The sequence below is a fragment of the Bubalus bubalis genome, chromosome 3 (assembly GCF_019923935.1).
Source record: "Bubalus bubalis isolate 160015118507 breed Murrah chromosome 3, NDDB_SH_1, whole genome shotgun sequence".
Lineage (NCBI taxonomy): Eukaryota > Metazoa > Chordata > Mammalia > Artiodactyla > Bovidae > Bubalus > Bubalus bubalis.
Window position 1 is genome coordinate 87,785,577 of NC_059159.1, and position 12,628 is coordinate 87,798,204.

Here is a 12,628-nt window from a genome sequence, read left to right on the forward strand (position 1 = left end):
AAAAGCATCAGAGTACAACAAAAATTGCCTATAAATGACAAAAGACTTAAAAAGTCATGGTTAAGCACCTGATTACAATGTAGTCAATAAAGAAACTTGGTTACAATAACTAGAGTTATGACTGATTATAACTTTAAACCTTAAAAACCTTAATCTCTGGTAAAAACTAAGAAGCAAGTAATTGTGCATTTGCTGATTGGAAACTTATGCTTTAGCCTTCCTCTCCTAAGAAGGCAAGGGTAGGTTAACTTACATCCATCCAGCAATTAAAGTTCCAGTATTTTATCCTATTTGAAATCACCCAGATAGTCAATGAATTCTCTTCATTTGACTTCATTTAATTTCAGTTACCAAAAACTGGAGAAACTAACTTATTTCTGTAAGAAAGAGTTTACCTAAAAGTTCTTTTTTCTCAATTTGTTGTTGCTCAGTTGCTCAGTTGTGTCTGACTCTTTGTGACCCCAAGGACTGCAGCACACTAGGCTTCCCTGTCCATCACCATTTCCTGAAGTTTGCTCAAACTCATTTCAATTGAGTCTGTGATGCCATGCAGCCATTTCATCCTCTGTTGCCCCCTTCTCCTCCTGCCTTCAGTCTTTCTCAGCATCAGGGTCTTTTCCAGTGAGTTGGCTCTTCCAATCAGGTTGCCAAATTATTGTGCTGGAGAAGACTCTTGAGAGTTCCTTGGACAGCATGGAGCTCAAACCAGTCAGTCTTAATGGAAATCAACCCTGAATATTCATTGGAAGGACTGATGCTGAAGCTGAGGCTCCAATACTCTGGTGAAGAGCTGACTCATTGGAAAAGACCCCGATGTTGGGAAAGATTGAGAGCAGGAGGAGAAGGGGAGGCAGCGGGTGAGATGGTTGGATGGCATCACCAACTCAATGGACTTGAGTTTGAGTGAACTCCAGGAGATAGTGATATATTTATATATGTATATATTTGTTAAAAAAGCTATTCTTGTGAGACATTAGAATAACACTGATAATAACATCATCTTGAAGACTATTTGTTAATGCTTTACCTTTGGAATGTTTAACATTTGGGCAGTGATTCAGTGATAGAGAAAGAAGCAAGAAGCATTTAGTAAAACATGTTAGAAAATTGCTTTGAGGAAGAACTTAGGAATCAGAATGCGTATCTTAAAGCAACAATTGTTAAAAGTAGATCTTCCTAGGCCTTTTCCAAAATATATAGAGTCAAAAACAAATGAAGATATACAAAATAAAATACATATTTATTTTTAATCTTAGAAAATTGGTCCCACCAAAAGACCAGCTCTTATTTCAGTTCATCATCTTGACTCTTCAAAAAAAAAAATCTCTCAATCAAGAGGTAAAATGAGTCCAAAAAGCAATTCCAGAGGTGCACTCGGACAAAATGATTTCTTATAAACCAGTAACACAGGCAACTCTGGATTTCCAGTTCGCTCTGAGCTCTTTCTGTCTGTCATGCACAGACCCTGAAGGAAAAAAGAAAGAGATTGTCTGCAGATAGGCATATAAAAACTGGGATTGTAAAAGTGTGGTCATTCCTTGAGTTGGATGGAAGATTTCCTGTCATGTATGTCAAGTAAAAAAGTAGGATACGGAGACTTCCTGGTGGTCCAGTGGTTAGGACTCTGCGCTTCCACTGCTGGGGGCCCAGGTTCAATTCCTGGTTGGGAAACTGGGATCCTGCAACCCTGTAAAACATGCAGCCTGCCTACCCTCCCCCCTCAAAAAAGTAAGATATGCCTTTTAATGAGAGAAGGAATTGACCATATGCTTCCAGACACCTGATAAACACATCATATACATTTCTTCTAAGAGAGGAGTCTGCATTTTAAGAATAAATAGTAATGGCCTCAAACACTGCTTGCAAAAAGGCAAAGAGGGATTTCTATAGGGACACTGTGTACAGTGAGAAGCAAGACAATATATATCCTGGATTGCTAAGATGTGAACTTTTTAAGGTATTTGAAGGAGAGTAGAATACTTCAGGGGCTTCCCTGGTGGCTCAGATGGTAAAGAATCCACCTGCAATGCTGGAGACCTGGGTTTGATCCCTGGGTTGGGAAGATGCCCCTGGAGGGGAGGCATGGCAACCCACTTCATTTTTCTTGCCTGGAGAATCCCCATGGACAGAGGAGCCTGGTGGGCTATTGTCCATGGGGTCACAAAGAGTCGGACACGACTGAGCGACTAAGCTGTGCTGAGTGACAGCACAGCACAGAATATTTCAGGCTTTTCATCAGTGATTTCTCTTGACTTGGCCTGCTCCCTGAATCTTGGTATTCCTTAAAAGTTTTCTCAGATCCTCCTTTCTTTTCCTTATGGTCTTTCTCCCTTAGACCCCAGCCATATCACACAAACTCCGATTATTCCCTCCACAGGAATGACTTCTGAGTCAGCCTTCCCCACCCGAGCTCCCTGCATATGTGGGACAGTGTGTGCAGGCCTACGCAGCTGGTCTAAGGAACATAGATGAGGTATCAAGGCTCTAGATGAGGAGTCGGCAAACCTTTTCTGTGCCATGCCAGATAGTCTCTGTCCCAGTTACTCAACTCTGTCACTGCAGCATGGAAGCAGCCATGGACAACACGTAACCCAACAGGCATGGCTGTGTTCCAGCAGGGCTTTATTTTCAAAAACAAGAGGCAGGCAGGATTTGGTTATTGGTTCTGATCCTTGTTAATCACAGATTTTTAAGCAAGAAGCCCCTTCACAGTCCACTTGGAGAGAAAGAAGGGGATGAGAGGGAGGGAGAAACTGAGTGCCCTCCTCCCAGTCGCTCCAGTCAGAAGAGCTTTAACTTTCATCCATTTTGTTTACATTGTTGAGTGAGATCTCATTTGCACAAAGGGTTTCATGGTCAGAATGTTTGAAGGCCAGTTATCTACATGTGGGGCTTCCCTTGTGGCTTAGCTGGTAAAGAATCCACCTGCAGTGTGGGAGACCGGGGTTGGGAAGATCCCCTGGAGGAAGGCATAGCAACCTACTCCAGTATTCTTGCCTGGAGAATCCCATGGAAAGAGGAGCCAGGCAGGCTACAGTCCTTAGGGTTGCAAAGAGTCAGGTATGACTGAAGTGACTTAGCACGCACACGTCTCCATGTTCTCTGAGGTTCATTCTCAGTATCAATCTGTCACCTCGCTCACCCTAGTCACTGTCTCCTCTGATCCATCTTCTTTGCAAAACAGTAATACAAGTGCCCACTTCAGACATAATCACTTCTCAGAATTCAGTGATTCCTGTTCCCAACCTGCCTCCTTAATCTCTCCACTACCGGCTTCAAATATACCTTCTAGATTAGCCACACAGGACTCTATGTATGACATTCCCCAAAGATGCTTTTCCTTCTGTCCTTCTGCATTTTCTCCCCTTGCCTGGATGCCCTCTCCCTCTCACCCTCCCACTGGGTTATCTGCAAATGCTACTTGCTCTGACGAATCACCTGTAACTTCATCACCCAGAAGCAGTCTTGTCTATGTCCCGATGTATGTTGTTCATGGGGCTTTTGTGTTCTGGCCCCAGCTCCCCTGCTGGAATGTTCCTTAAGGGCAGGAAGTCACATTTTAGGGATCTTTCTAGCCCACACAGGCACAGCCATCCGTAGGAACCTTTTGATCTCTTTATTTGGATTAAAATAGGGCATGCCCTGGCAGAGTGCACCCTACCTGCCCAAACGCTTCTTCACTGGCCTCCCGTCCTCTCCCTTCTCCCTCCCCCATTGCCTGCGGAAGACCACAGTTAACCACGCACAGGTGACTCCCATCATTCTTAGATGATAAGAGGACCTGACTGCTACTTGGGAGCTGAGAGAACAAGATCCAGAAAAACAATCAGTGAAAGGACATAAGGATGAGATTGAGAGGAGGAAACAAGTCCAGAAGCCCGGGTGACAGGCAAACCTAAGACCTCTGGCCCAGGTGGGCAAGGTCTGGGCTGAGGCATCTGCTGGGGTTTTGAGAGACAGTGTCATGAAGTGGGAAGAGGGCAGCGGGCCTTGGAAAGGAATGCATTTATGTTTCAAATGTACAACCATTTAACTTTGGGTAAATTTCTAACCTTCTAAGCCTCATATATATGTTAAGAATAAAAATATTTTTTGAAGTTTAGAAATAATGTCTCTGGCACAGAATAAGGGCTCAGCAAGTGGTATAGGTTATGAAGAAGGGGGAGTGAAGAGGCAAAAAAAAACCCCAAAAAACAAAAAACCAAGAGGGGAACTTCACTGGCAGTCTAGTGGTTAAGATTCCATGCTCCCAGTGCAAGGGGGACCTGTTTGCATCCCTGCTCTGGGAACTAGATCCCACACACCACAACGGAGATTCCACATGCCGCAACTAAGACCTGGCTCGGCCAAATAAATTTAGAAACAAACAAACAAAAACCCAGGAAAATGTAGTTCTTAGGATAAATGTCTTTTAATTGCTATTTTTTTTCCACCTGGAATTTATCCTGCACTTCACATCGGCCTTGCTTTTAACAATATTGGCCTGTGCATAGGAATCACCTGGGGACCCAGTAAAATGCAAGCTTTCATTCGCTGGGTCTGGGCAGGCCTGAGATGGGACATTTATGATGTCATGCTGCCGGTCTGTGAGGGTGGTACTGATGTTCCTGGTCCCTGAACCATGCTGTGAGTAGCAAGGTGGTTATCCAAGGCTATTTTGATAAAGAAGGATGAATGGGTCTGCTAGGCTGCCTGCTCAGCTTCCCTCACATGTCTAAAAAGTCCTGAACTTTTGAGAAGAATGAGGTCAGCTAAGAGAGGTTAAAGTCTGTTAGGGAAAGCAGCACCACATTGGATGAGAGGGCCAAAGGGGGTAGGGAGATTACAAGTGACAAAGAGGACGTCTATTCTCTGTGGCTTTTCTGCAGATCATATTCAGACACAAGAAATTGGATTTAAATTTTTTTTCAGGGAACTTGAATCTCTTTCAATCTTGCTTGAAATGCTGGAATAGAATAGAAGTGAATGAAGGGCAAGACAGCACATGGGGCCTTTGCAACAAACTATTAATACCTTTATCCCCTAGTGATGTAGTGCAGGTGGCTTCGACGGGCGCGCCAAGCGCAGCTCAGAGGAGCCACCCCACGTCCGAGGTCAGGGGCAGAAGCCGGGAGGACCCCATGCCCGAAGGGCGGTGGCCAAGAGGAGTTACCCCACGTCCGAGGTCAGGGGGCACGGCCCAGAGGAGATACCCTGCGTCCGAGGTCAGGGGTGGCGACCAGAGGAGTTACCCTGCATCCGGGGTCAGGGGCGGTGGCCGGGAGGACCAACCCCATGTCCAAGGAGCCGTGGCTGCCTGGGCGCAGGAGGGCCTAGAGGAGCTATCCCACATTGAAGGTCAGAAAGGGTGTTGGTGAGGAGATACCCCTTGTCCAAGGTAAGGAGCAATGGCTGCGCTTTGCTGGAGCGGCCCCCAGGCCCAAGATAAGAGAAACCCAAGTAAGACGGTAAGTGTTGCAAGAGGGCATCAGAGGGCAAGCACACTGAAACCATACTCACAGAAAATTAGTCAATCTAATCACACTAGGACCACAGCCTTGTCTAACTCAATGAAACTAAGCCATGCCCATGGGGCAACCCAAGATGGGCGGGTCATGGTGGAGAGATTTGACAGAATGTGGTCCACTGGAGAAGGGAATGGCAAACCACTTCAGTATTCTTGCCTTGAGAACCCCATGAACAGTATGAAAAGGCAAAATGATAGGATACTGAAAGAGAAACTCCCCAGGTCAGTAGGTGCCCAATATGCAACTGGAGATCAGTGGAGAAATAACTCCAGAAAGAATGAAGGGATGGAGCCAAAGCAAAAACAATACCCAGCTGTGGATATGACTGGTGATAGAAGCAAAGTCTGATGTGGTAAAGAGCAATATTGCATAGGGACCTGGAATGTCAGGTCCATGAATCAAGGCAAATTGGAAGTGATCAAACAGGAGATGGCAAGAGTGAATGTCAACATTCTAGGAATCAGCAAACTGAAATAGACTGAAATGGGTGAATTTAAGTCAGATGACCATTATATCTACTACTGCGGGCAGGAATCCCTCAGAAGAAATGGAGTGGCCATCGTGGTCAACAAAAGAGTCCTAAATGCAGTACTTGGATGCAATCTCAAAAACGACAGAATGATCTCTGTTCGTTTCCAAGGCAAACCATTCAATATCACAGTAATCCAAGTCTATGCCCCAACCAGTAATGCTGAAGAAGCTGAAGTTGAACAGTTCTATGAAGACCTACAAGACCTTTTAGAACTAACACCCAAAAAAGATGTCCTTTTCATTATAGGGGACTGGACTGCAAAAGTAGGAAGTCAAGAAACACCTGGAGTAACAGGCAAATTTGGCCTTGGAATACAGAATGAAGCAGGGCAAAGACTAATAGAGTTTTGCCAAGAAAATGCACTGGTCATAACAAACCCCCTCTTCCAACAACACAAGAGAAGACTCTACATATGGACATCACCAGATGGTCAACACCGAAATCAGATTGATTATATTCTTTGCAGCCAAAGATGGAGAAGCTCTATACAGTCAGCAAAAACAAGACCAGGAGCTGACTGTGGCTCAGACCATGAACTCCTTATTGCCAAATTCAGACTTAAATGGAAGAAAGTAGGGAAAACCACTAGACCATTCAGGTATGACCTAAATCAAATCCCTTATGATTATACAGTGGAAGTGAGAAATAGATTTAAGGGCCTAGATCTGATAGATAGAGTGCCTGATGAACTATGGAATGAGGCTCGTGACATTGTACAGGAGACAGGGATCAAGACCATTCCCATAGAAAAGAAATGCAAAAAAGCAAAATGGCTGTCTGGGGAGGCCTTACAAATACCTGTGAAAAGAGAGAAGCGAAAAGCAAAGGAGAAAAGGAAAGATATAAACATCTGAATGTAGAGTTCCAAAGAATAGCAAGAAGAGATAAGAAAGCCTTCTTCAGCGATCAATGCAAAGAAATAGAGGAAAACAACAGAATGGGAAAGACTAGGGATCTCTTCAAGAAAATCAGAGATACCAAAGGAACATTTCATGCAAAGATGAGCTCGATAAAGGACAGAAATGGTATGGACCTAACAGAAGCAGAAGATATTAAGAAGAGATGGCAAGGATACACAGAAGAACTGTACAAAAAAGATCTTCACGACCCAGATAATCACGATGGTGTGATCACTGACCTAGAGCCAGACATCCTGGAATGTGAAGTCAAGTGGGCCTTAGGAAGCATCACTACAAACAAAGCTAGTGGAGGCGATGGAATTCCAGTGGAGCTATTCCAAATCCTGAAAGATGATGCTGTGAAAGTGCTGCACTCAATATGCCAGCAAATTTGGAAAACTCAGCAGTGGCCACAGGCCTGGAAAAGGTCAGTTTTCATTCCAATCCCAAAGAAAGGCAATGCCAAAGAATGCTCAAACTACCACACAATTGCACTCATCTCACACGTTAGTAAAGTAATGCTCAAAATTCTCCAAGCCAGGCTTCAGCAATATGTGAACCATGAACTTCCTGATGTTCAAGCTGGTTTTAGAAAAGGCAGAGGAACCAGAGATCAAATTGTCAACATCCGCTGGATCATGGAAAAAGCAAGAGAGTTCCAGAAAAACATCTATTTCTGCTTTATTGTCTATGCCAAAGCCTTTGACTGTGTGGATCACAATAAACTGTGGAAAATTCTGAAAGAGATGGGAATACCAGACCACCTGATCTGCCTCTTGAGAAATGTGTATGCAGGTCAGGAAGCAACAGTTAGAACTGGACATGGAACAACAGACTGGTTCCAAATAGGAAAAGGAGTTCGTTAAGGCTGTATATTGTCACCCTGCTTATTTAACTTATATGCAGAGTACATCATGAGAAACGCTGGACTGGAAGAAACGCAAGCTGGAATCAAGATTGCTGGGAGAAATATCAATAACCTCAGATATGCAGATGACACCACCCTTATGGCAGAAAGTGAAGAGGAACTAAAAAGCCTCTTGATGAAAGTGAAAGTGGAGAGTGAAAAAGTTGGCTTAAAGCTCAACATTCAGAAAACGAAGGTCATGGCATCCGGTCCCACCACTTCATGGGAAATAGATGGGGAAACAGTGGAAACAGTGTCAGACTTTATTTTTCTGGGCTCCAAACTCACTACAGATGGTGACTGCAGCCATGAAATTAAAAGACGCTTAGTCCTTGGAAGGAGAGTTATGACCAACCTAGATAGCATATTGAAAAGCAGAGACATTACTTTGCCAACAAAGGTTCGTCTAGTCAAGGCTATGGTTTTTCCTGTGGTCATGTATGGATGTGAGAGTTGGGCTGTGAAGAAGGCTGAGCACCAAAGAATTGATGCTTTTGAACTGTGGAGTTGGAGAAGACTCTTGAGAGTCCCTTGGACTGCAAGGAGATCCCACCAGTCCATTCTGAAGGAGATCAGCCCTGGGATTTCTTTGGAAGGAATGATGCTAAAGCTGAAACTCCAGTACTTTGGCCACCTCATGTGAAGAGTTGACTCATTGGAAAAGACTCTGATGCTGGGAGGGATTGTGGGCAGGAGGAGAAGGGGACGACAGAGGATGAGATGGCTGGATGGCATCACTGACTCGATGGACGTGAGTCTGAGTGAACTCCGGGAATTGGTGATGGACAGGGAGGCCTGGAGTGCTGCGTTTCATGGGGTCGCAAAGAGTCGGACACAACTGAGCGACTGATCTGATCTGATCTGATGTAGTGTGATGAGTTGGAAAAAGCACCAATACACAGTGTCACCTGAGTGACTAAAGTACCTATACCATCTGACACAGTTTCCTGGCAATATAATGGGAATAATAACTACAGCAAATATAGCAAATTATTCATGGTAGAATTTAGGTGGTGGGTATTCACTGAACAACTCTTTCAACTTCCTGATCTGTTTGAAAATCTTCCTAATAAAATGTTGAAAATGTTGGTGGGCCACTGGTTAGGATTCTAGGCTTTCCCTGTATGGCCCAGATTCATCCCTAGTCAGAGAACTGAGATTCCACAAGCCACTATGACACAGCCAAAAAAAAAAAGTTGAAAAGCCCTTTGCTTCCTACCTCTCAGAGTTTCCAAAATGTAGAAATGGGACAATTAGAATACAGTAGATATAGCTAAATAACATTAGCCTAGTCTGAACCATCCCTCTCTGAGAGAGTTTCTCTTAACAGAGTTGGAAATTATTTTATAAGCATAACTATTCATAAAATATCTCTGGAAGCATACACCAGGAAATAATAGCATTTCCTCCAAAGAGGGGAAACTTTGTGGCTAGAGGACAAGAAGAATAGAAGGGAGACTTTCTTAAATTCTCTTTTTTAAGTTTTGAATATCAGATTGAATGTATGTAATACCTATACTTTGGCCACCTGATGCAAAGAGCTGACTCATTGGAAAAGACTCCGATGCTGGGAAAGATTGAGGGCAGGAGAAGAGGATGGATGACAGAGGATAAGATGGTTAGATGGCATCACTGACTCAATGGACATGAGTTTGAGCAAGCTCTGGGAGATGGTGAAGGACAGGGAAGCCTGGCATGCTGCAGTCCATGGGGTCACGGACACAACTGAGAGACTGAACAACGAAAACAATACCTATTCAAAGATAAATTAAAAATATAAAGCTCTCAGAGTCTAATAGTTTGCCTTTTTTCAAAGTAATAGAATAAATGTAAAATAAACACAACTTGCTGTGTATGGCTCTTGGTTAGCAAATCAATGTCCAGCTTCATGAAGTGGGCTAGACCAGTCCAACAGCAACCAGAGGGCTCTGTCTGAGGACATTTTTAGCTTTGAGTCAAAGGACTGCCTTTTCCATTCCTCCTTCCCAGATGGGTCTGAGCTGAGGAAGTAACTTGGTTAGGTAGCTCAGAAGAAGGAGGGATTCAGAGGCAGACTGGAGGGTCGGTGGACCCCACTGCTGCAGGAGTGAAGAATTACAACTGATGACGGGGCATAGTCCTGTGTAAATAACTGTTTGCATATTCCATACTTTACAAAGTGTTCATGAACATCACTTCCTCTGAGCTACACAACTCCCCTACAGGATGAGTAGGCATGGATTTTAGCCTATTTTAACTGAAGAGGAAACTAAGTACAGCGGCCATAAGATTCACCTCTCAGGTATCTTTCCAACTGCAAGAAGTAACAGACCAAGGGCCCCCTCTTGGGTTCTGAAATTTATCCGCATGTTTGAGTTGAACCCATGCTTTCCATGGGCTGCTCCCAGCCAGTAGTAAGTGCAGCAGTGATATCAAGGCAGGCTCATTCTTTGGGACTCTGATGGCTTGAGTGGACCCAGCAGCCTTACCGAACTTTCCTTTTAGGACATGGCAATCGAACATGTTTTGGGGCAGCCTTTCTTCCCCCTCTTCTTCACTCCTGGGCAGGCCTGCATGGCTGGCAGGCCTGAGGCCTGGCAGGCTCATGGCTCTCCCAGCGTCTCCTAGCTCCCTCCCATTTTCTCTTAGAGGCATTTCCTGAAAGTTTAGTGCTGTTTTGGCATCAAACATGGATCTGGGTGATTCCAGGCTGTGCCTCTAATCAGTGCACTACGTTGTCTTTCTTTTCATGAAATTTATTTCAATTTGAGTCACTAAATGGGCACATCCTTCTTCCTATCAATTTGCTGTCATATTTCATACTTTTATTATTAAAATATTTATATATGTATGATTATCTGGCATATTACATAGGCTGTAAATGAACAAAACTTTCTGATTGGTTTATATGCAGATTTTGAGGTTTCTTTGGGGTTCCCCAGCGGCTCAGCAGTGAAGAATCTGCTTGCTCTGCAGGAGATGCAGGAGTCTCAGATTTGATCCCTAGGTGGGGAAGGTCCCCTAAAGGAGGGCACAGCAACCCACTTCAGTATTCTTGTCTGGAGAATCCCATGGACAGAATAGGATGGTGGGCTATGGTCCATAGGGTCACAAAGGGTCAGACACAACTGAAGTGACATCACACATGCACGCATGAGGTTTCTTTAGTTGTTGTTCTTTTTGAAATGATTTGTCTTCTACCATTCTCTATCTCCACTTCTTGTTGCCCTTTATTAACACTCTGAGGTTTGTTTATGATGGCCAGCTTAGAAATTCTCAGAATTTCTGCAGGCCTGAAGAACTACCTACAATTTGTTGGCTGCCCTTATGGCTTGGCAGGGAATATAATAAACACATAGATGCTAGTCTAAGGAGGAAGCTGTTTAAGTCTCTTGAAATGGTGTCACCAGGAGAATGGGGACATTGTAAGGTGTGGGCGGGAGGTCATTTAACATGGAAGGGGAAGGAATGAGGAGGCAGAGGAACTGGCAGACTCTTTCTTGGTTCTTCCTGGAATTGACTGGCAGGAGTCTGGCTAGCTGTTTGCACAAGTTTCCAGGACTTCATCAAGAGTTTATTCTGAATGCACAGAATCTTTTGTTAGAATAATTAGGGCCTCCTTTTGTGTGTGCTTGACTAGGAAAGAAAGAAGGAACACCTCAGGGGCCAATATTCTTGGAGTGGTTGACCCTGGCATGATGCACAGAAGGGCTACAGAGTAAGGATGGTGGAGAGGATTCTGAAGAAGCTGGGAAAAACTGAGTTTGATGGAAGCAACCCCAGGAGGCAGAAGACTGGAGCATTGTTAATGCTCACCTCCTGCTCACGTGCCCCTGTGGAGACAGGAAGTGTGGCTGGAGAGGAGGAGGATGCCAAACTCAGAAAGGCAAAAAGAGAGAGTTTGAGCATCAGTACTTGATTTGGTGAAGAAATGAAGAATGTTGTTAAGGAACTGTGTGTGTTTGTAAGCAGACTGGTGGCCAACAGGAATCGGTACCCTATGTGTACGAGTGCTCAGAGGGAGAGAGAATGAAAGAAACAGAAGGAATGACATTACCTTGCCCCTTTCCAACAGTCAGAATCCTCAGACATGAACTATTTAGGTTTCTTCAAGAACAGGAGGCATGAATTTTCCCTCTGTTATGTCTGTTGCATGGCAGGACCTCCTTGAATACAGTGTATTGTACTTTGGGCATCATGGGAAATGGATTCTTGGCTTCCTGGCAGTGTGCACGGGGCTAAATGATTTGCATATCTAAAAGCACAAAAGTTCCTCACCTCACTTCCGGCATTCTTCATCCACACATTTTGAGAGGGCCAGGAAGATCCCCTGGAAAAGGAAACGGCAACCCACTCCAGTATTTTTGCCTGAGAAATCCCATAGACAGAGGAGCCTGGTGGGCTATAGTCCATGTGGTTGCAAAGAGTCAGACATGACTGAGCATGAACACACTATACCACTTATACTTAAAATATTGACTGTATTTCCTGTGTTGTACAATAATATATCCTTGTGGTTTATTTTATACATAATAGTTTGTAGCTTTTAATCCCCTATCCCAATATTACATCTCCCCGCTTCACTGTGGTAACCACCAATTTGTTCTCTGTATCTTTGAGTCTGTTTCATTTTTCTAACATTCACTAGTTTCTTGTATTTTTTAGGTTTCACATGTATGTGATATCATACAGAATTTATCTTTCCCTGACAGATTGTGTCTTAATACACAATGTCTCTGACCATCACCCCCGCTCCCCCCACCAAATTGCACCCACTATAAACTGAGATTCCTGGGGTATATGT

The 12,628-nt window shown here is 44.1% G+C and overlaps 1 non-coding gene across 1 annotated transcript; it reads left to right on the forward strand.

Moving 5' to 3' along the window:
* The first annotated feature begins 1,598 nt into the window (after nt 1-1,598).
* On the forward strand, nt 1,599-1,671 carry TRNAG-UCC. The gene has a single exon. It is a non-coding gene; the product is annotated as a tRNA-Gly (tRNA).
* Nucleotides 1,672-12,628: the final 10,957 nt, after the last annotated feature.